The 23622-nt window shown below is 32.0% G+C and overlaps 1 protein-coding gene across 1 annotated transcript in view; it reads right to left on the bottom strand.

The window, feature by feature from the left end:
• The window catches only part of alpha-Est9 (alpha-Esterase-9), a 51010-nt gene that overhangs the window by 14877 nt on the left and 12511 nt on the right, over positions 1-23622 (bottom strand). The window lies entirely within an intron of this gene.

Below are 23622 nucleotides of genomic sequence, written 5' to 3'. Positions count from 1 at the left end.
TAAATTTAATAAAAATCAAATTGAGCCAATGAAGAGTGGCTCAATTTGAATGCTTTGGTAGCATTCCCTTTCTTATTCTGCTTTCATGTTTTAGAAAATTACATAAGTAGTTCCCCACAGTCTTCTTTCTTCTTTACGCCCTGCATACATCATCTTTCCCTGCTTGTTTTTTCTCTTCACTGACTATGATTCCGGAAAAATTTGAGAGCATATGGAACGAATATGGCGTCATATGGATCGTTTGCTCTAAATTTTCAATTTCTGGCATGTAGCTCTGAGCTGTCGTTGATTATCCTTTTTCATCACTTAAGCCATATGTTTTTAGTAGTTTATCACCCTGGCATTTCTTCTCGAATAACTCGATATCTTGTTTAGAAAGAAATAATTCACAACCGGAAATATTGTATATTGTAGTTCCTAAATAGCCTTACCCCCTGGTATCCATATTGGAAATAGTAAACTGGAAAAATGTATTTTTCTTATAACGAAATCAATCAAGATACTCTCGGACTTCGATCCAATTTCAATTTGAACTTCTCATTTTAGATTGCAAAATTTTAAATTTATTCGTTATACGCTTTACTAAATATTGGAACATGCAGATCAGTGTTTGGTGAGGATTTTTATATCCCTGTTAAAATCCATGAAATACACACAAACTCCTTTGAAAATTTGTAAACCCAATTTTTTCATGACCTTGCCTAGAATGAATGACAATTTAGTAAATGCATTAAAGTGCAAATGACTATAAATATTAATCGCCCTAATCTTTAATTCAATGTGTCATTTTCATCAAAACTTATATACACGAAATGACACACCCACTCATCCATACACAGAAAAAAACGGAATCACACACACATAAACACCGTATACTTTTTCTAGGCAGAAGTCATACGAGTAACACGTTTCATATCCACATGAAAAATTGACAAATTTACAGAAATACATTTATATCTACATATATATTTATTTAATTTTATTTAAATGAAATAATCAATCTCCATAAAAAACAACAATCCAACAAAAAAAGTAGAACTAAAATAAAAAAAAGGTTTTCAATTCATTCGCCTCCTGGTGCTGAGCTGGCCCATAAATTCACAGCGTTGCGATTTAGATGGCATATCTCATGTTTTCAACTCGGATTGATGTCATTTTTATGTCGGTTATTTCGATTGTTCTGTCATTTTGGTTATTTAGCTAAGCAAACAATTCTTTCTGCCCACATTCGCATTTTTTTTTATTCGTAGTGCTCAAATCTCACACCTAGCGAGGATGACTTTAAAAGTTGAAAGAAAACTGAAACATGCAAAGAACAACTGTTATAATTGTCTATCAGAGATAATTTCATGCTAAAGGTGATTTAATTCTCTATAAAAGTAACATAACGGTGTGTGAGCTACTTTCACTCTCACTATAATTTAGGAGAGAGAAAGAGTTAATGGGATGCAGTCATTCAAACATAGACCCTGTATGCAGGGCTGCCAATAAAATTTCAAGAAAAATCGTCACTTTTTTCGATAAAAATCGTCATAGTCGGCACTTGCATTTTAAAAATCGTCAAAAAATCGGCAATATAAATGATATTAAAATTAAACGTATTTTTTGGGTAAACTAAAAACAAAATATATAAAGAAATCAGTTTTGTATACAAATAACATTACCATAAAAATCATTTTTTTGTTAAACAAAAATATTTCGTAATTTTTTTTTTATAAAAAATCTATTTTTCTAAAATATTGTTAACATTTTTAATTATATATTTTGAAATTAAAGAAAAAGTCTCATGTTTTCCAAAACAGGTGATTTTTTATGGTGGTTATTTTTTATACTGTACTAGAATTTTATCATAATTAGTAAAAGTTTCTATCGCATATTCTGTGTAAATCATTATCAATTTTGGCATTAAAACAATTTGAGTTATTTCATTTTAAGTTGTTTTAGTTTCTTGTTTTTTTGCTTAAAAATGTCTACGTTTGCTGTGGAGTTTGGAAGAATCATGGTTATTTGTACGAATTTTGACAAAACTCGAAAAGCCAAAGTACTCCACGTTCTGTTTCCGAATTTTTTTCCCAACATTTTTCAAATTTATTTTAATATTTTCAAAAACTTCTCCAAAATGTAAAAATTTAAGCTCGGAAAAAAATCGGAGAAAAATCGGAGTTGTCCATTTTGTGAGTAAAAAATCGCCAAAATGCCGATAAATCGGCAAAATTGGCAGCCCTGCCTGTATGCTACAATGTGATATTCACACACACAGTATTCAAGCGTGAGAGTGCTCTACACATACATACATAAGCATATACATATTATGCTCCGCACTTGTCCATAGACTCTAAGCTTTATTCTCAAACTTTAAGTGAAACTCAATATTTCACAAGAAGTTAAAGTGAAGTTTTAATAACTCCGAGTGTGCATCGAAAGGCATAAAACTTTGGCAGTTCAGCTATCCATATTTACGATAGGTTTACTAGATACAGATATTCGTTAAAGAATTTTAACAGAGAAAGAGATGTAGACTAGAGGTGTGCGCGTGACTGAAATTTTACTCACACTCACGCACATTCACGAAGCAAAATGTTTATTCACGCACGCTCACGCACGTTATGTGTGGTAGCCAATCCCACTCACGCACATTCACGAAATGAAAACCAGTACTCGCTCACGCACGAACTACTTTAAAAGACTCACGCTCGATTCATGACAATTCAAGTGATTCACGATAAATGCATTTTCCAAACGGAAATCAGCAAAGGTCATAAAATTAAAAAATAGAATAAAGTTCGAGAGCTAAATTAATTTCAGTTAACATACGAGTATGAATTATATCTTGATTTTTTCGTGAGCGTGATTTTGCAGAAATTGTATTCACGCACATTCACGAATAGATTTTATTTCTCACTCATTCACGCACATTCACGAGAGTTGCTTTGGATTTTGGAGTTTTAATCACGCGTGTCACGAGAATTTCGTGTCACGCCAACACCTCTAATGTAGACTAAAGCTACGGTCAGACTAGTCAAATATTTGACACGAATGTGTTTGATCGAATTTGTTTCAAACAGAACTTGTTTGACACAAAGTTTTATTTGCGGTCACACTGCGTTCAAATATTTCACAGTTTTTATTTGATCAAACACGTTCAAATAAAAGTTAGGGAAAACAAGTTTGACCTGTGTTCACACTATGGCAAATATTTTCTTGCAACAAAAGTTTGATCAAACCATCAAAATGGATAATTTTGTTTGACCAAATGTTTTTGAGCACTGATGTGACATAAATAAAGCTAGTTAATTGGGAATAAGGCGGGACTAATTAAAATATCGATATCCAAGTGTACATTAAGAAAAATTACAACGAAATTAAATAAATACTTTATTCCAATAAAAAATATTTCATTTATGAAAAAGCTTTAGCTAATGCCTTGGGGCGGAGCACAATGTTAGAAAACAAAGCATTTTTATGCAATTTCGTAAAAGTGCATTTATGATTTATCGGTCGATACATACACAGTCTCACATAAGTTTACATACCCTTGAGTTGTTTACGTCTTAAGTAAAAATGTTTCTTGTTGTTGTTTATAACCCACACCAAAAAAATCTTCTTGAATATTAACAAATACTTTGTTTTTCAAATATATTTACTAAAACCAATGGATATACATGCATATTTTTTAAAATTTGATTATTTAAAGAATATATAAATTCTTTAACCGTATGTAAATTTGTGTGAGACTGTGTACATATTAGAGATATAGGAAATTTTGAGTCATTATTGTGGTGATTTTACAAGGAAAATCGTAGTATTTTGGTCTTATTTGAAGAACATATATATTGGGTCTTTATCTAAATCTGAACCGATATGGATATATGTGGGAGATATATCTAAATCTGAACTGATTTCTTCCAAAACACACTTGTGCAAAATTTCAAATAGATTGGATTTAACCTGTGACCTAGACTTTAATTACAAAAATGTGTTCACAGACAATCGGACATGGTTAGATCGGCTCAGATTCCGACACTGAGCAATATTGTAAAAGACTATGTGTCTATCTCTTCTCCTTCCATATGCACTAATTTATAATACCCTGTTTGTCGCAGGGTGTAAAAAAATAAAAATATTTTTTTACGACACAGTGGTAAATATTGAACTGCACAAATTGTACACGCAAAAAAATAATTCTTTCCTCCCAAACGAAATTTTAGACAAAGTTCGTTTCTTATTTGTTTTTCGATGAAAGTAAGTGTATTTGGAAGAAAAGTATATACTTTTTGTGATAAACGTTTATTTTTTTCCAGGATGTAAAAACAATTTCATAAAGACTAACTGAAAAAAATTTTTTTCTGGCTAATTGCATTTTCCCTCACATCTTTCTCACTTCCACGAAGTTTTTTTAGTTCTTTAGCACCTTTTTCTGTAATACAAACAATGTAGAAGAAATTATACGATTTTATAAATTTTTAAAATTTTTTTTACCTTTCGCCTGGATGGAGAATGGAACCGCGGACCATGCAATTTGTAAGCCAACACACTATCCAATGAGCTATGTAGCCGTTATTGTCATCAATAGACAATTACCCACATAAGTTATATTTATATAGCATAGCTTGCGGCGCCCACGAGCCGATTAAACAAAGTTTATTTCACAGAAAAATACATTTAGTTGGGCACCATGGAGCAGTGGTTGCTACGTCTGACTTGCATGCCAAGGGTGGTGGGTTCGATCCCTGCTTCGACCAATTTTTTTTTTTACATATATTCCAGATATGTTAGGAAGATTCCGAAAAAATGTTCAACATTACATTGCAGTATACTAAATTTTAAACTGTAAAATGTGTCTTATTAAAGACCTAAAGTCAAAAAAGAACAGTGTTTGATATAAACGAAATGGAATGTGTTGTTGGTTCAAAAATAACTTTTTTTATTAAAAAAATTAACATTTTGTAACAAACGAATTTTTTTGGTGATAAAAGTGTATACTTTTCGAAGCAATTCAAAAAACTCTAACAAAAGAAAAACGTTTTCGGTACACGTTTTCCAAACGTTTTTTTCTTTGCGTGTAGAGGTGTGCAATATTTTACTCATGGTCACGAACATCTAGGACGAAAGATTTTTACTCACGCACGATATTTTTGGTACGAGTAACTTTCACGAACCCTCACTCAGGCAAATCTTTTAAAGGCTCACGTCCGCACACCCACAAGTGTAAAAATTTTATTCACGCATACTCACGATCAGAAATGTCGTTATTCACGAAATCTCTGTAAAGTCTCGTACATACTCGTGGCTCAAGAAAATTCTCTCGACTTAGAAATTATCGCCTCACAAAAGAAATAGACGTTATTAGTTTTATGGTCAATCATATACTTGTCAGAATAATTTAGCTGGTGAATCTGGCTGACAACGTAAGCATTGAAATCGAGATTGTTACTAAGCTTTTAATATCATATGTGTGGCTAAAATTGTAAGCGAATTCAATTGGTAAGCGTGAGTGCATTTCTTTATTACTTACGCACACTCACAAATAGATTATTTGCGTGACTCACGCTCACGCATGACCTTTAATCACACACACACTCAAGCTGTTGCCATAAGCACAATTTACGTAGGTAACAACAACTTTGTGTCACGTACACACCTTAAATAAAATCTGCTCCTGGACGTACAAAATTTCAATCATATCTCCTATATCAATGAACCGTCAAATATTCACATAAATACTCCTATCACCCACATTTTACCCATATGGGATTGATTCCACGAATCGTTGCCTTCCACATATAGAGCATAACCATTAATCTTTTATCAAAAACATGCATCTTTTCCATTAAAATAAAACAACTTATATTTTTGTTTGACCGTGTTTGCTCTTGCAAAATTTTTGTAAGATCAAATAAATATTTGACGGAATGTGGCGCAAATATTTGCCATATGGTGGTCACACTATGATCAAACATGGTAAATACTTATTTGATGTCAAACATCTTTCTTTGCCGAAAATCAACTGTTTTATTGTTTGCTTCAAACAAAAGTTTGTTGGTCAGACTATGGCAAAGAAATATTTGACAGTTTTGATCAAATATTTGACTAGTCTGACCGTAGCTTAAGATTTTACCATTTAAGATTTAACTGCTGAGGTAAAATATATACTGTGGTAAATTTAACCTCTTTAATTTTTGGAAAATTTTAGCAAGGATTAATAGCACTCAGTAAATTAAAACACTTAAGTCTGATAAACCACTTAAGTTGCATTGTAATGTTGTTTCTTACTAAATCGATGAGTGGAGGATTTACCAAACAGAGGTGGTAAGTAGCATTGTTAACAGTCTCTCTCTCGCATTCATTCTCTATTGCCGGTAGTATAATAAATAAATCCAAAAAGAGTGCTGTTCACTCTCTTTCCTCATTCTTTTACTCTCTCCCTACCAAATGTAAACAAATATAGCTTTAGAGATAAAATGAAATGCAATGTGCCTAAATATCATCTAAAGGCTGATATGCAGCTCTCGCGAAACTTCCTATTATGTTACATGCCAATAATACAGTTTTTCCAAGTATTTTTTATGGGAGCAAAATGTAAACAATCGGTAATAACATCTCTCGGATTTTCGGTAGTAAAAATACCAAGGCAGCGGGAATTTCGTTAGAGGTATATATCCCTCTTAAATACAAAAAATATTAGCTGATGGCCTCAGTTGCCAACGCTCTTTTTCCTATTCTATACTAATATTATATTTACTATAAATTTAGTATTAATTATAAATAAATAAATAAATACAAAAACTTTGTGACATTACTTGTGGAAACCTATCCTCGTACCGTTGTGAGTGATATAATAAACTGACGACTGTTGAATGCCATTTTCACCATTGTACTATGGTTGTTGAAATTTATTACTTGTAATAATTGAAATCATTTTTCCAATGTATTCTTGTCTAGCAGGCCGCTTCTATATCCAGCCATATTCCCCACGCATCACATCGAAATTTATTTGTTCAACACAAATATTTATTTTTGAGGGTATACTTGAAAATTCATGAACATCGCAACAATGACAGGAGTCAAAATTTTTGATTAGTCCGCAGAATGCAGCGTACTTGAAATTGTGTATCATGGAATGTAATGCCGGCTATAACATAGTTGTCTGGCTAACTCACATGCTCAAGTGCCATGTGGCAGCGTGACGATTTTAGACGGTTTTAAGAAATGCCATAATTGGAATGTATCAAATTCTATGAGATTCACTTGAAGAAATTGTTTACACCACTTTTCATAACATACAGGGGGACATGTGAGTGTTACATATGCCAATGAGGAATTCTTCAGTTCAATTATTATGCGATTTGATATGAGTGAGCAATGGTGCAGCTAAGGCAATGGATTATAAACGAATGGACGGATGTAAATTGTTGGCACACATGCTATAATTAAGGTATTTTAAGCTTCATTAAAATATATCGTGAGATTAGGTATCCTTTTGTTGCCATATAGAAATTATATAACATACGTAGGTCTTAACACCCTAATGCCCCAATTTTTTGCCAGCTGATTAAATTTTCAATGTTAACGACACAAAAGCAAGAGAACTAGGCAAGAAAGATGTATACGGTAAAATTCAGCATATGCTGCAAAAAGCCTCTTGAATAGTTCCAAATGAGTTTTCTTTATATTTTGCCCATTTTTGTTGTCTTAAGGTGTGTTTTACTAAAAGCCTACTTATTAAATGAAGCCTGCCTAAAGGCGGGCTTGGGCATTATTGGATTAAGTTTAATAAGCTTTGTGTAGTATACCCTAAAAAAAATTCATTAAGAATGAGCCAATGACATATTTTCATTTCATTCTTTAGTAGAAAACCCGTTACAATAACGAACATTTTCACTGTATTTATGAACTTGTTTCATTGACGCAATTTTAATTACAAATTTTGTTATTACTACGAAGCCTCTTTCGGAGTAGCATAGTACATTAACTTGGTCATTCAAATGGTTGGAATAGGACAGTATGACTGCACACAAATTTTTCATTGATATAACGAAACATTTTCAGTAATACAATGAAAATATTCCTTAATGATACTAAACGTTATGTTGAATAAAAGAAAATTCATTAGAATATCGAAAAGTTTCATTGCATTAAGGAATTTGTTTCATTGGCTCACTTTTAATGACACATTTCGTTAATATTTTCTATTAGTGTGCCTACTTATAGATGTACCGATAGGTTTTTATTCTCACCCCTTATTTTAAAGAAATTTACTATATTGTTTTACAATCTGACGACATTATGTGTAAACTGTTCGTCGACATTATGTGTAAACTGTTCCTTTTCGGCAATTGTTCCCATTTTAATACATAATTGTAGTATATGAATTTCCTTATGAAGAAATTTATTTAAATTTGTTTTGTGAAATTTTCAATTTCGTGCAACAATGTGCCTTGGCCTTGACAAAATGTTATCACTAATATTATATTGACCTTTTGTATGCATTTTGAAATTTTAACATAAAAATCACTGAACTGAATATTCTAAAAATCTGGAATGGATTTTTTTGTGTTGTTTTATTTTTTCTCATATTCGTCAATTATTTATGCTTTCATTATTCATTCATTTATTTATCACTCCAACATAGAAAGCCATAAACAAGTTTTAGCAAATATAACTCAGCTTACTTCAAGTTGAAATTTAAAAGAATGGAGAATACAACATTTAATTTTTTTTCTGGTAAACGAAATAGAAACTTGTATTCGTTTTTTAGTGAATTGTGTGAGATATTCGATCATTATGCTTTGAAAACGGAATAGGCATGACTAATAGAGCACCAATGTGAATAAACTTTTAATGAATAAACCCTCAAGTGAAGACATTGCCAAAAGCTTAAAGAACGTGATTAGTCAATTTGATGTTTATTTTTATTTCATGTGTAGAGCAGCTACGTCAATATTGTTGATAAATGAAAAGTTTTTCTTTTTATCTGACAAACTGGATGCAATAAAATTGATTTTGTACTTAATAACCATGACCCACAATATTGGAAATTATGAATTGATATATTAGAAATTTTTATAAAGACTAAAAAACCATACTTGCTAGGAGAAAATTTTATACTTGGGATTGACTATTCTTATTTAAGAATTACGATTTTTTTTTAAACTATCTACCTTTTTGGACCAAAATATACTTGTTTGACACCCAACTGAGAATAGATCGAACTTATATTGCACAAAAAAAAAAACTCAACAAATTCTTTTCAAATGACATGAAACTGTCTATTTCAATTTAATCAATCCCTATTTTTATAATATATGTTTAGATACCAACATTTAGTTTAACTACTTCATATATCATAGGATTTTGATTTGAATTATTTAGCAGTCTTAGCAAACTTAAGTCTATCTATTTTTCGACATTGAAATGACCAAAATTCAATGGAAATGGAAACCATTTCTCTTTTCTTCTAATTCATAACTTGATTTTAATTAGTTAATTAATATTAATAATACAAAAGAATATTGATATTCACAATAAATGTTCATTGGTATCTGATAATTATTCGATGGCAGGCATATCAATCATCAAAAGCTTATCACAAATCTCCATTAGCAGAGGATATTTCCTAGAGCGAGAGCAAACATTTCTCATTATTATCTACAAAGATAAATTATCGATTTACTTTGATGAAGAAGAATAATGCCATTTGTGATTCTATTTAGTTCACGTGTTTCGATTTCTTCGATTTATTCCGATATTGATTGATTTATTTTAAGCATCCAATATTCAACATTCTTGCCGGCATCTTTGCCTTCTCATTCCCAGGCATCACTATAAGGGGAGAATGACATGGAGAAGAAGATTTGCCAATGATTTTTACAACAACAATGTATATGTGCACTGATGTTTGGAGAGTATCATGGATTTAGTTAATGGTTGTTGTTGCTGTTATTATTGTGATGGAAGTACCAACAACACAAAAATCATTTGCCTATTGCTTAGTTAATAATGATGATGTGCATGTCGATGATGATGATGTTAATGCTAATGAAATGAAAATATTCTCTTGTTCTTTTATTTATAGTCTGATTATTTTGATTATCAGTGATTGTGTGTGCTGTTTATATGTATGTATACAAGCAGCGCCTGCATAATAGCCCAGAATGGCTGCTGGGCTGGCTTTACGATTCATTTTCTTCTCATAGATCTCATCGTCGTATGTAGACAAAAAGTGTGGTTGCAAATTGGATGATACTGTCGTCATTTTTGGCTACAAATCAGAAATTACCATATTATTTTCATTTGTCTTCTTTCATTCCCGTTGTTAATCAGCACATATTCTAAACACCATATGTAGTAGATTCATCTGAATTTAGGTAGCAGGTAGATGGATTTGTATATGTTTATTATACCCACCACCATAGAATGGTGACGGGGGTATAATAAGTTTGTCATTCCGTTTGTAACACATCGAAATATCGATTTCCGACTATATAAAGTATATATATTCTTGATCAGGGAGAAATTCTAAGACGATATAACGATGTCCGTCTGTCCGTCTGTCTGTCTGTCTGTCTGTCTGTCTGTCTGTTGTAATCACGCTACAGTCTTCAATAATGAAGCAATCGTGCTGAAATTTTGCACAAGCTCGTCTTTTGTCTGCAGGCAGGTCAAGTTCGAAGATGGGCTATATCGGTCCAGGTTTTGATATAGTCCCCATATAAACCGACCTCCCGATTTGGGGTCTTGGGCTTATAGAAATCGTAGTTTTTATCCAATTTGCCTGAAATTTGAAATCTGGAGGTATTTTATGACCATAAAGAGGTGTGCCAAAAATGGTGAGTATCGGTCCACGTTTTGGTATAGCCCCCATATAGACCGATCTCCCGATTTTACTTCTTGGGCTTATAGAAATCGCAGTTTTTATTAAATTTACCTGAAATTGGAAATATAGAGGTATTGTAGGATCACAAATACGTGTGCCAAAAATTGTGAGTATCGGTCCATATTTTGGTATAGCCCCCATATAGACCGATCTCCCGATTTGGGGTCTTGGGCTTCTAGAATCCGAAGTTTTTATCCTATTTGCCTGAAATTGGAAATCTAGAGGTATTTTCAGGTCACAAAGAGGTGTGCCGAAAATGGTGAGTATCGGTCCATATTTTAGTATAGCCCCCATAAGAACGATCTCCCGATTTAACTCCTTGGGTTTCTAGAAACCGTAGTTTTTATCTGATATGCCTGAAATTGTAAATATTCTGGTATTTTAGGCTCACAAAAACGTGTATCGGATTAAGTTTTTATCGGTCCATTTGGTAATGCCTCCATATAGACCGACTTCACTTCTTGAGGGTGTAGAAGGCGCACTGATCATGAAAATTGCTTGAAACTCAATGTAAAATTTCCAGATTTTACTTCTACAGATTTAAGATTTCAAATCAAGACGTTATTTTATAATTTTCTTGCACACTTACAAGAGATGTTAATGATTCCTCTAAAACTCAAACAAAAATGGTTCTTATAAATCCAGAATCTGATATAGTCTTCATAGGTGAAATCTTTAAATTTATCTTCGGGAAGTGTCCTCAAGCCCTCCTGAAATTTCAAAGGAAACCCTAATATTTGGTTCATGGTGGTGGGTATTTAAGATTCGGCCCGGCCGAACTTACTGCTGTATATACTTGTTTTTTTCTAATATTAGGGTAGAATGAAAACATTTATTTGTTAACACATTGGATATATTAAAATGTGATTTTTGATTTTTACATTTTTCCCAAGAATATACATGTGTGATAAGAACAAATGTTTTCCAAAAACATTCCCCCACACAGAAAAAAATTTCACGAAAATTTAAAAAAAAATTAAAATCTTAATTGAGATTTAAACAAGTATATACGGCCGTAAGTTCGGCCAAACCGAAGCTTATGTACCCTCCACCATGGATTGCGTAGAAAATTCTACTGAAGCCAATGGCAAGGTATCTTAAAACTTCCTAACACCGTAATATATACCACATAGTCCATACGTGGTATATATTAAACTAACAAGTATATACAGCAGTAAGTTCGGCCGGGCCGAATCTTAAATACCCACCACCATGAACCAAATATTAGGGTTTCCTTTGAAATTTCAGGAGGGCTTGAGGACACTTCCCGAAGATAAATTTAAAGATTTCACCTATGAAGACTATATCAGATTCTGGATTTATAAGAACCATTTTTGTTTGAGTTTTAGAGGAATCATTAACATCTCTTGTAAGTGTGCAAGAAAATTATAAAATAACGTCTTGATTTGAAATCTTAAATCTGTAGAAGTAAAATCTGGAAATTTTACATTGAGTTTCAAGCAATTTTCATGATCAGTGCGCCTTCTACACCCTCAAGAAGTGAAGTCGGTCTATATGGAGGCATTACCAAATGGACCGATAAAAACTTAATCCGATACACGTTTTTGTGAGCCTAAAATACCAGAATATTTACAATTTCAGGCATATCAGATAAAAACTACGGTTTCTAGAAACCCAAGGAGTTAAATCGGGAGATCGTTCTTATGGGGGCTATACTAAAATATGGACCGATACTCACCATTTTCGGCACACCTCTTTGTGACCTGAAAATACCTCTAGATTTCCAATTTCAGGCAAATAGGATAAAAACTTCGGATTCTAGAAGCCCAAGACCCCAAATCGGGAGATCGGTCTATATGGGGGCTATACCAAAATATGGACCGATACTCACACTTTTTGGCACACGTATTTGTGATCCTACAATACCTCTATATTTCCAATTTCAGGTAAATTTAATAAAAACTGCGATTTCTATAAGCCCAAGAAGTAAAATCGGGAGATCGGTCTATATGGGGGCTATACCAAAATATGGACCGATACTCACAATTTTTGGCACACATATTTGTGGTCCTACAATACCTCTAGATTTCCAATTTCAGATAAATTGAATAAAAACTGCGGTTTCTATAAGCCCAAGAAGTAAAATCGGGAGATCGGTCTATATGGGGGCTATACCAAAATATGGACCGATACTCACAATTTTTGGCACACGTATTTGTGGTCCTACAATACCTCTAGATTTCCAATTTCAGATAAATTGAATAAAAACTGCGTTTTCTATAAGCCCAAGAAGTAAAATCGGGAGATCGGTCTATATGGGGCCTATACCAAAATATGGACCGATACTCACAATTTTTGGCACACGTATTTGTGGTCCTACAATACCTCTAGATTTCCAATTTCAGGTAAATTGAATAGAAACTGCGGTTTCTATAAGCCCAAGAAGTAAAATCGGGAGATCGGTCTATATGGGGGCTATACCAAAACGTGGACCGATACTCACCATTTTTGGCACACCTCTTTATGGTCATAAAATACCTCCAGATTTCAAATTTCAGGCAAATTGGATAAAAACTACGATTTCTATAAGCCCAAGACCCCAAATCGGGAGGTCGGTTTATATGGGGACTATATCAAAACCTGGACCGATATAGCCCATCTTCGAACTTGACCTGCCTGCAGACAAAAGACGAGCTTGTGCAAAATTTCAGCACGATTGCTTCATTATTGAAGACTGTAGCGTGATTACAACAGACAGACAGACAGACAGACAGACGGACAGACGGACATCGTTATATCGTCTTAGAATTTCTCCCTGATCAAGAATATATATACTTTATATAGTCGGAAATCGATATTTCGATGTGTTACAAACGGAATGACAAACTTATTATACCCCCGTCACCATTCTATGGTGGTGGGTATAAAAAAGGCCGATTAAATACGTATATAACTAAGTTTAAAGTTTCTACAGAATAAAATTTTGACAACATTTTCTATAGAAGTTAAATTTGGAAAAAAATTTCTATAGAAATAAAATTTTGAAAAAAATTTCTATAGAAATAAAATTTTGACAAAATTTTCTATAGAAATAAAATTTTGACAATGTTTTCTATAAAAATAAAATTTTGGTAGATTATTTTTGGCTCGAGTGGCAACCATGATTATGAACCGATATGGACCAATTGTTGTGTGATTGGGGATCGGCTTTATATAACTATAGACCGATATGGACCAATTTTGGCATGATTATTAGCGGCTTTATACTAACACCACGTTGCAAATTTCAACCGGATCGGATGAATTTTGCTCCTCCAAGAGGCTCCGGAGATGAAATCTGGGGAACGGTTTATATGGGGGCTATATATAATTATGGACCGATATGGACCAATTCTTGCATGGTTGTTAGAGACCATATACTAACACCACGTACCAAATTTCAACCGGATCGGATGAATTTTGCTCCTCTAAGAGAATCCGGAGGTCAAATCTGGTGATCGGCTTATATGGGGGCTATATATATTTATGGGTCGATGTGGACCAATTTTTGCATGGTCATTAGAGAACATATACCAACACCATGTACCAAATTTCAGCCGGATCGGATGAAATTTGCTTCTCTTAGAGCAATCGCAAGCCAAATTTGGGGGTCCGTTTATATGGGGGCTATACGTAAAAGTGGACCGATATGACCCATTTGCAATACCATCCGACCTACGTCAATAGCAAATACTTGTGCCAAGTTTCAAGTCGATAGCTTGTTTCGTTCGGAAGTTAGAGTGATTTCAACAGACGGACGGACGGACATGCTCAGATCGACTCAGAATTTCACCACGACCCAGAATATATATATATACTTTATGGGGTCTTAGAGCAATATTTCGATGTGTTACAAACGGAATGACAAAGTTAATAATGAACAGAAAATTTGCCAAATTTCCAACTAATTGGTTAATAACGAAATCGATAAGGTTTTTGGGAAATCGATAAGGTTTTTGACCTTAAACAAAATAAATCTTAATCACCTGCCCTGCGCAAGAAGTATTCTATTTTCAATTTTAAAATGTTATTCGCTCCACTGCAAAAAAGGGTTAATAATATTTTCGTCAATTGTATCGCCTTCAAATATTTGTCTGAGACTACACTATATACCAAAAATTTCTTAGTTAATCCTCTCATGTCTCATCGTAAAGCTCCACAAAAATATTTCTTATTGCAGTATCTCGTCGTGCATCACAAGTTGTAGGCATATGTACCAATCAGTGTAACACATTAATTCTTAGAAATTAGTAGATTAGTATATATTCTAATAGTTGTTAGTTTCAATCACGAAATTAATTAATCCAGTTAATTTTTAATTGAAATTACCTCAATCCCGGAATTGATAACATCAATCACTGGCAATAAGTCAAGAATTGATTGATGCAATTAAAAATGTAATTGTTCCACGAAATTTTTGTGATTGAAGTTTGTTTTCATTCAAAAATTAATTCATTCAATTAATTTTATAATTTCACATTTTTTAAAAATCAATTTAAATTTTTTATTGATATTTTTATCTATGTACTGGCATTTTACTACACATAACTCTCTATTTCATTCTTTATTTCTTATTTATTTTTTGTAATTGAATTTACAAAAAACTATAAAAAAAGATTCTTTAGGACTAATTACTAATTCCACTCAATGAATAGTTTATATTTATTGTGTAGTAATCTATAACTTACACCTTCTGATCTAATTTAAAACATCTTGCATCAATGGTATTTGCTTGATAATAATTTGTAATTTTTTTTACCAAAGTCCATAGTAGCACGTGCTATTCCACTTTGTTGCATTGTCAATTTTTTTATTATAATTCATATCAATAGAATATTGAAGGTCAACGATGGAAGGGTCGTCTATATGATACCCTTCATCTAACGTGAGAAACTACACAGCAAAAAGCGAATGCACAGAAAAACATGAAATATTATCAATATATAATATCGGTTAAGTACGATCAAAGGATAAGAAAACGGCCATCTGATTTTCATCATTTAATAGCACTTTCAATTTCATTTAGTTTACCCTAATATTTCGATATATTTATAGATGTTCAATACCCTAGTATAGATGGATAGATGAACAACGACATATGTTACGTACACGAGAGGCTATTAACCAAGCATTCAACGAAAAATACAAATGACTAACGAAATGTTCTTTTTTTTTGTTGCATTTCAAATAAACAAAATAAATGTGAATTTCACTGTGAAAAACATTCCCAGTACTAAAAAGGAAATTCGCAATGGAAATCACAGGATTCTGAGAATATGGAACAATGGAATTCAATTTAATATCATTGAAATTGTCATTACGGAATTTGTATATATTGTAAAGTAATTAAATTGAAAATTAAAAATTAAAAATGGCAATATTACCAATTTATGTTGAATATTATTTTTGTGAAATTTCGGGCATAATATTAAAACAAAAAATAATTTTGTGGTTTAATTTCAGAGTTTCGATTAGATATTGAAATAGCGAATTAAATTCCTGTTAACCATCGAAATGGATAAAATATAGGCTTTTAAGTATTTCCATTTAAATGTTATTAAAATTTCTAAGTACTATTTTCACCATACAATGGCATGTGATATGGACCATATACGAACCTACTACGAGGATTTTATTTTATTTCGCCTCCCCTTCTATTATAACAATATGGATTTAGGGGGATGCACCTCCCTGTGAAAAGGACTTGAATCACTCACTGTGAAATTAAAACATAAAATTGTATTGCTTTACAACACATATGGTAAGCGGACTACATCAGCCCTAATTAAAATACTTTTTTCAACTTTAATTAAGCTCGTTTCGTTTAACGAGTTTTTGTTCGATACACAGAGTTTTTGAACATGAGGCGCATAATTTGAAAGGGCATTCAATACACAGCAAATGATAAAATAAAAAAAAAATCAAAGCTATAAATTACTTTAGCAAAAATAAAAAGAAAGAGTGAATAAAAACCACGTTTAAAGCGATATAAGCTTTAAGCTGAGGTCATGAAATTCACAAATCTGCCATAGAAGCTATCATGGTGCAATTAAAAAAATTGATTAATTTAACGGAGCAAAAGAATGTAATTCAAATAGGTCAGTTACTAATTCACAATAAATCCTCTTGGCAAGTGATTCATGATAAAAAAAAGTATTTAAAATATTTTATCTTCCGCGAACAATTTAAGAATTCGACTCAATTAACGACCCACACATGCACACAAAAAAATTTTTTTTTGATTCAATCACCAAATTAATTGATCCAATTAATTTTTTAATTGAAATGTCTTCAATCACGAATAAAATTCTTGATTAAAAAATTAATTGATTTTTTCAGCAAATTTCAATTAATTTTTTAATTGATTCAATTAAAAATTTAATTGATGTTGATTGCAAAACTCAATTAATTTATTAATTAAAAAAGGTAACTTTTTGTAATTACTTTCTGAATTGGCTTAGAGTTTTTATTTCGATTAATAAATGATTGAAATACATTTTTAATTAAAAATTAAAAAAATAAGCACCTTTTTTAACTGAATTAGTCTTTCGAATATGATAAAAAAGTTAATTGTATCAATTAATTTTTTAATTAAAAATTTTAAAATTTTCAATCATTGACTTAATTAACTTAATGTTTCTATCATGATTAAAAAGTTAATTGTATCAATTAATTTATTAATTGAAAAAAATTTCAACTTCAATTAACTTTTTAATTGGAAAAAATTTGGTGATATTTTTTCTGTGTGGTCAATGCAGGTAGGTCCATTTATAACAAATTCACAGTAAAATTCTGTTTAGGATAGTCATTCACAATAAAATATAAAAAATTAATTAATTGTGTTATTTTACCGACTCAAAAGAATGACCTGAAGATAGACCTATTTATTGCAATCACACAACCAATTCACAGTAAAAACTTTTGTAGAAAGCCATTCACAATAAAATATTCAAACAATAAACTTTAACGAAGATAGAGATACCTTATTTCGACCAATTACAGAAATTTGATTCATTGAACGGAAGAAGAAAATAAAATACAGATAGACCCATTTATTGTAATTCACAGAAAAAGTTTTGTAAGTCATTCACAAAAACAAAAAATGCTTTAGAAAATGATGCTATCAAATGTTGGGGAATTAAAGAATTCTATTGATTTAAGGAAACAGGTATGTGTTGTAATCATTTGATTACTAATTCACAAAAAGAGCCTTTTTGGAAAGTCAATCACAATAAAATATTTTAGAAAATAAATATTATCGACTAACTAAAGAAATTTGATGATAAGTTTCTTATTCTCATAAAATTGAATTGAAGGGAATGATTTTAGTTTAATTAAAATGAATCCTTATGTTCGGACAATTGTTTTTAACTAAATGGATTTTAGTTTGATTAAATTTAATTGTAAAATTATAATTTTTATTTATGCATTTATAATTCTCAGATCACTGTGCAATGAGTTCTGAATTCTTATATGATGAAGTGGAATGAATTGTGTCTAGCTAAGAAAACAATCCAAGGTCAAATCTTATTATGACATCTCTAAAAGATGATGATGATTATGGACATGATTAACACAACATTATCAGCTCTATTTGATGCCGGCTTATCACATACGCTCTTGTACATGGACAATTATTGAGCATCTGTGGACTGTAGGGCATGAATTTCATCATAAAATCTAATCATCTAAACTACAGCCTTTGCTCATTGCATTTGAACGAATTAAAAAAAAATAATGCTTACCGGATTTTAATAGATGATTTACACTGGCATGCTTATCAAATGATTTGCATGGTGGGGATTTTAGTTTTTTTATTATCAACATATTAGTACAATCACTAAAACTTAACGTCACAGTGATACAACAATAGACAAAAAATAAACGTGTATAAATAAGACAAAAATAAGTGTGCATAAATGACTTCCAAATTTGGAAAAAAAAGTGTTTGGACAAATGCCAAATTTTATATACAAAACATTGTTTTTTTTTCTGTCACCAAAAAAGAATATATAAAAATTTGTTGGTTTAAAAATTTGTATATTTTTAAGGCGTAAAAGAAAAGTTTATGCAAAAATGGAAATAAAAAAAATATTCAAATATTCGGTAATGGTAATTTTTTTTTATATAAGGACCTCTTTTTTATATATGGAGAAATCCGGATGACTGGAGTTCATATCGAAATTCCCACAATATTCATACCGAATAAAAATATGTGTAAGGATGAGATTTCCATATGTTTCTTTAGAAGAAAATTGTTGTCATACCAATCGCCAAAATTTGATCAAGATTTTGTTTTGAAATTTGGCAAATTTTTGGTAGAATTTTCATATAATTTTTATACCCTCCACCATAGGATGGGGGTATTTTAATTTTGTCATTCCGTTTGTAACACATCGAAATATTGCTCTAGGACCCCATAAAGTATATATATTCTGGTTCGTGGTGAAATTCTTAGTCGATCTAAGCATGTCCGTCCGTCTGTTGAAATCACGCTAACTTCCGAACGAAACAAGCTATCGACTTGAAACTTGGCACAAGTAGTTGTTATTGATGTAGGTCCGATGGTATTGCAAATTGGCCATATCGGTTCACTTTTACGTATAGCCCCCATATAAACGGACCCCTAGATTTGGCTTGCGGAGCCTCTTCGAGGAGCAAAATTCATCCGATCCGGTTGAAATTTGGTACATGGTGTTAGTATATGGTCTCTCACAACCATGGAAAAATTGGTCCAAATCGGTATATAATCATATATAGCCCCCATATAAACCGATCACCCGATTTGGCTTGCGGAGCCTCTAAGAGATGCAAATTTCATCCGATCCGGCTGAAATTTGGTACATAGTGTTAGTGTATGGTCTTTAAAAAATATGCCAAAATTCGTCCATAATTATACATATATAGCCCCCATATAAACCGATCCCCCCATGTGGCTTGCGGAGCCTCTAAGAAAAGAAAATGTCACCGGATCCGGTTTAAATTTGGTACGTGGTGTTAGTATATGGTCTTTAACAACCACGCAAAAATTGGTCCATACCAGTCTTAATTATATATAATCCCCATTTGGACCGATCCCCAGATTTGACCTGCGGAACTATTGGAAGAGCAAAATTCATCCGACCCGGTTGAAATTTGGTACGTGGTGAAATTTGGTACATTACGCTAATATATGACCGCTAACACCATGCCAAAATTGGTCCATTTCGGTCTATAGTTACATATAGCCGATCCCCCAAAATAATCTTCCAAAATTTTATTTCTATAGAAAATTTTGTCAAAATTTTATTATTATAGAAAATTTTGTCAAAATTGTATAACTTTAGAAAAGTTCGTCAAAATTTTATTACTATAAAAAATTTTTTAAAAATTTTATTTCTATAGAAAATTTTGTCAAAATTTTATTACTATACAAAATTTTGTCAATATCTTATTTCTATAGAAAATTTTGTCAAATTGTATTGCTATAGAAAATTTTGTCAAACTGAATTATTTAAGTAATTAATCGGCCTTATTTTGTTTATATATATATACCCCGTATGGACTAACTTACAACTGAGAACACGGTGTTAAGAAGTTTTAAGATACCTTGCCATCGGCAGAGATGGACTGTATCAAACTTTTTTAGGTTTGCAACTGTCGCAAAGTTGTAAACGTCACATACGCGTCGTAAATGTAGAAAAAGTAACAAAAGTCGCAAACTGAAAATACTTTAGTCGCGTCAGCTAGGCAGCGAATTCGATGATATCCAAGACGATGTTATGTGCGAAGAAGTTTCAATTCTTAGGAATGTTCACAATTTTCGGTTTTAGTCCCCACCTTTTCCCTATTGCCTTTTACACGAGTACAGGGTAACCCTGGATTTTCTCGTCCAATATAACCCCAAGGTATTTTGCACACTCACCAACGGGAATTTCGATACCACCTAAGAAAATAGGCTTGACCATGGGAAAACTTTCACAAATTTCTGCAGAAACTCACAGCGAATGCTGTCAAACTAAATTAAAAAATGTTCAGGATTTCTTCTATTCAAAATTTGATTTTCTACAGTAGGTTTACGACTTTTGCGACATACGTATTATACCGTCGCAAATGTATGTCGCAAAAGTCACAGTTTGTGACAGGCCAACCCTGGCCATCGGCAAGTGTTACCCATAAGCGTAGGAAGGCCTCTGGGGAGGGGGCTTAGACCCCCCCAGAAAAATTTTAGCCCCCCCCAGAATTTGAAACTCTATTTATGATTTTCCATTTTTCAATAAATGTCAATAGTTTTTTTTTTTAATTTTTATAAAAATTAAACAAGTATATACAATCGCACAAAGTTCCGCTAAAGACTTTCATGAACAATCGAATTACTTGGGTTGTGATAGCAGTTGCCGATGGCAATGTTTGAAGTCAGATATTTATGAAATAAAGCTGTGGTTGAACTTATGATTGATTTAGTTTAGTCAATTAAAAAATAGTAATTGATATTAAAACTCTTCTTTCATAAATAAATATCTTAATAATGCTGCGAAAAAGCGTCGCCAAAAAAGTAGTGAAAATGTTCTTTTTGGGTCTAGAAGTAGTGCAAAATTGGCGGCCGTTTCAACAGCCGTTGTAATGAATTTGCATCACTTCTTAACGTGAGATCCGAATTCAGTGTTTTGAATGTGAATTAAAAAATTTTGTGATATTTTCCCAAATAAATAATTTTTATACTTTTTTATGATTTTTAATGCATAATGACGGTTGTTTGAAACGTTTTTCCTCGAATAATTTCCAAAATTATCGATTTTTCTATAATGGATTTAGCAGTTTTGTGGCAAAATTTGAATAAAATTTGTACCAATTTATTTATTCTTACTCTTTTTTTAAACTATTTGAAAAAAAAGAAACAAAAAATTACACATTAAAATATGAAAAAAAATGAAGTAAAAAACTTCCTGTGCAGTTAAAATAATTGAGGACATTTTTGGAAGTACTTTTAAAGTTGTGCCTTTAGAACAACTCACAATTTTTTTGCTGGGAAAAGTGTGGAACTACTTTTAGTTGCTTTATTATAAATTAATTGTCGAGTTATTTTGATGTCTAATTTTTTATTCAATTTTATGAAATAAAACATTAATTGAACCTATAAGTTCAGTCTATAAATTTTTAGCTAGGGGGGCTATAGCCCCCCCTAGGAAAATTGTCTAGCTACGCTAATGGTGTTACCGCAACCCAAGTAATTCGATTGTGGATGACAGTCTTTAGTACAAGTTTCTATGCGATCCATGGTGGAGGGTACATAAGGTTCGGTCTGGCCGAACTTACGGCCGTATATGGTTAGGTTAGGTTAGGTGACAGCCCGATGTATCAGGCTCACTTAGACTATTCAGTCCATTGTGATACCACATTGGTGAACTTCTCTTTTATCACTGAGTGCTGCCCGATTCCATGTTATTCTCAATGACAAGGCAAGGCGGGCATGCTAACCATTGCACCACGGTGGCTCCGTATATACTACGGACGTATATACTTTGTTTGTTTTTGAAATTTTCCCCAGTCGAATCCAGTTTCTCTTATTCTCAATATGTCTTAATACTTTTTCTAAACTTAACGTCGGAAAAAATTGCAGGATCGTACAAATAACTTCATTATAAACTAAAACAGAAGTTGGTCGAACAGTTCTTATAAAGAAGTACGAATGAACCACCACATGCTTAAAATGGCCATAAATAAATAAATAAAATGGTCATAAGAAGGTTATGATTTTTTTATTATTTTTCGTTTTTTTTTTCATGACAGGCTGTAATTTCAGAGTGTATAGCAGGTCATTACATTTTCCCTTTGGAAAACTCAGAAAGTGTAATTTAGTTCAGTTTTCACACAAAGTAGTTAATTTTTTCAATATAACAGTTATCTTTTTTTCTGTATAGTTTCGCTGTCCAATTTAACAGAAATATAAATTATTTGTCGACATTTGTATATGCAAACCTGAGGGGAGCATATTTTAATATATGAGTTCATACCCCATTTTCCAGTCTATTGTATTGTAAGACGAGTTTCTTCAAGAATTCAAACCAAAAGATAATTTTTCTAACATAAGACAGACGGACAAACTGGGTGATATAATACTCGATTATCGATTAAATCAAAAGTTGATTATTCGATTTTAAAGATTTCAAAGAACTGACTTCGACTTTTCTACATTTGTCAATAAAAACCCAATTAGTCAAAAAGGATATAAGCGTGTAAGTGTGGTCGTGGTGGCAATTCGGCTGATATTTGCTATTCTTAAGTAACGACATACCTTTCACATATAAAATTGCCATTTGCCTTTTGGAATACTAAAATAAAACCTCTCATTATTACACTAAAAAAAAGCACAATTCTCTTTTAAATTTAGGTTTTGTGTACTTGCTTCTAGGAAGCAAATTTTAATTTTTCGCTTTCTCAGCTTTTTTTCTTCATATGCTATCAAAGTACTTTAAAAACAAGTTAACGACGACTTTATTTTCCAAATTAAGACTCGAAATTATGCTGTGTTTCAAGTAAAAAACGTCTTTAAAATAAAGTGTTGAAAAACATGTACTATATTTGAACGATTTTTTGCTTTGTAGTCAAGATGCAAAAAGACAACAAATTTAAAGACAATTTCATTAAATTTAAAGATTTTTTCTAAATTATTAAAGTCAAGTTGACCTTAGCCCAAAAATTTTTTTCTTTCATGTTATGGTATCCATTCTTAAATCAAATCACTTAATTATAAGGACAATACGTCT

Source organism: Haematobia irritans, chromosome 1 (assembly GCF_050003625.1).
Source record: "Haematobia irritans isolate KBUSLIRL chromosome 1, ASM5000362v1, whole genome shotgun sequence".
NCBI classification, from domain to species: Eukaryota; Metazoa; Arthropoda; class Insecta; order Diptera; family Muscidae; genus Haematobia; species Haematobia irritans.
Note: the sequence above shows the minus strand (reverse complement) of the source record. Positions and strands in the feature narration are given on the sequence as shown.